General features: G+C 43.3%; 1 non-coding gene across 1 annotated transcript; it reads right to left on the reverse strand.

The window, feature by feature from the left end:
• Positions 1–382: 382 nt before the first annotated feature.
• LOC136588924 (U6 spliceosomal RNA) lies at positions 383–489 on the reverse strand. Its single transcript, XR_010787714.1, has one exon. It is a non-coding gene; the product is annotated as a U6 spliceosomal RNA (small nuclear RNA).
• Between the last annotated feature and the right edge of the window lie 1,769 nt (positions 490–2,258).

The following is a 2,258-nucleotide window of genomic DNA, read 5'->3' on the forward strand; positions in this document are numbered from 1 at the left end:
CGTCAGCACTGCGATGGGAGATTATTCTAAAAAAAAAGCATTGCTGGCAACCAAATATTGCAGACACAAAATAGGGGGTCGCCCGTGTGAAAGTCGCCTAAATGATCCTTTTACTCCGATATTGTAATCACTCACTTATAACAACGTTACAATCACACAGACAAAAGTGTCATCCCACAACTTCTGGGGGGGGTTACACTGTACGTGGTTATGGCACCTCGGGTACATTTGCTGTATGCCTGTAGTCACATGGCACAAAAAATACACCTTTTAGTGGTGGCACCGTGAGACAATTATTATTATTACTCCAAGTTAAAACCTATAAGGAGAAAAAAATGTTATGTTAGAATTTTTTTTTTAATTCTAATTGAAGAATCGGTGCAAAAATATGGAACGCCTCACGAATTTGCGTGTCATCCTTGCGCAGGGGCCATGCTAATCTTCTCTGTATCGTTCCAATTTTAGTATATGTGCTGCCGAAACAAGCACGATACTGCAGACAGCCCCGGCGGTATTTATGGTCCCGCGGGAGAGAAGTTCTTACATTGTGGAGAGATTACTTTTATAAATTAAAAATAATGTATCCTGCTGTGATATTTTACCTAATATGTCATGCCTGTAATAATAAAACCCATTAATATAGAGTATTTTGGCCAAACTGAAGAGCATTTTGTGACAATGTTATATGCAAATGAGAAGAAGCCGCAGTGCATGCTGGGAAGAATGCTGGTCTCGGAATACGGACCTTGTACCACAGAAGGCGCAGCTGGTGTGGAATGTACTGCGGATGACTGCAGCGTTCTGCTTCCATCAGGAGAGCAGCTGCTCACTGCTGCACCACTGGCTGACGGTCACATTAGGACGTGATTGCCGGCTCACGCCTACTGCTGCTGGACGTGGCGCTATAGCATTAGGGCTGGGCGTGCAGCAGTGCAGCGCCTTCTGCCCACCGGTCTGCCCTGGCCGGAGTACAGCGATGCGTGCCCTTACCTATCAGCTGACAAGTGTGCTCGGCCGCACACACAAGGGGGTCACAGGAATGTCCCACAACATTGTCACACTTCCGTGGCTGCCAGGTCAAATTTATCACCAAGATAACATGTATGGGACCATCTGGGAGACCAACTTCTACAACCTACAACTTTGCATGATCTAAAGGTTCAGTTACATAGCAAATGTGGAGCAATATGCCACAGGATACCATACAGAACCTGTATGCCGCCATGCCCGCCAGTATCACATCTGGTATACAAACTAGAGGCAGTGCAACAGGGTACTAGAGCCTCCATGCCCACCCGTATCACATCTGGTATCCAAGCTAGAGGCAGTGCAACAGGGTACTAGAGCCTCCATGCCCACCTGTATTACATCTTGTATCCAAGCTACAGGTTGTTAAGAAAATTGTAGATCAATGTATCAGTTAATTGTTCTTTTATTGGATTGTAAACTAAGAAAGATATAGCCTGTTGCTAGTATGAGTAGTTAAAGGGTTAAACGAAAACTTTTCTATACCATTACGGGGTAGACAGACAAGATAAGAATCTCCAGACTGCCTCCCTTGCATTCCTTTTCACTGAATTCATAACGGTCTCATTGTATGTTATAGTAGCGCCTTAAGAGGTGTAACTTATGTTAATCATTTTTATTTCAGCCTATTATGTATTGGAGGTATACACTTTTTTGCTGTGATGTCATTTATGCTATATATGCTCTGACCACCTTAGAATAAATTAGAAATTATTTGATACCACATAAGTGGTTTGATTTGAATTTCTCCTGAGCTCAGATTACTACACGGAATCTGATAGTCTTCTTCTTGAAAACAAATTCTCTTTACATTTTTGGTCCTTCGAGCCGGAATCACTCACTGCAGAGGGAGAGGAAAGCCTGGCTGTGAAAAGGTGGGTCTGAAGTACTCTCCGATCATTAAAAGACCTCCGTCTTGCTTAGACGTAATTAGAGGCCAGTCGGGCATCCTGTCTGAAACAGTGACGTTTTTCCGAACTAGCCGGAGAATTTGGAAGCCTCCCAGATAACGTGTAGTAAGTATAGCAATGGTTAAACTTCTCTTCTCTCTTCTTCTTCTTCTGTATACTTTAGTGTTAGTAGTCTATGTGAAATGTGTAAGGTAAATGAGAAGTATAGACGAATGGGTTGCCAAAGGGGCAATAGCAGTAGTCTATGTGAGACCATAGCCATTGTGAGAAGGCTACAGGAAAGAATTAACTCCGTGCGACACGTAAAAAGTGGTTAGATGA

The sequence above is a fragment of the Eleutherodactylus coqui genome, chromosome 13 (genome assembly GCF_035609145.1).
Source record: "Eleutherodactylus coqui strain aEleCoq1 chromosome 13, aEleCoq1.hap1, whole genome shotgun sequence".
NCBI lineage: Eukaryota > Metazoa > Chordata > Amphibia > Anura > Eleutherodactylidae > Eleutherodactylus > Eleutherodactylus coqui.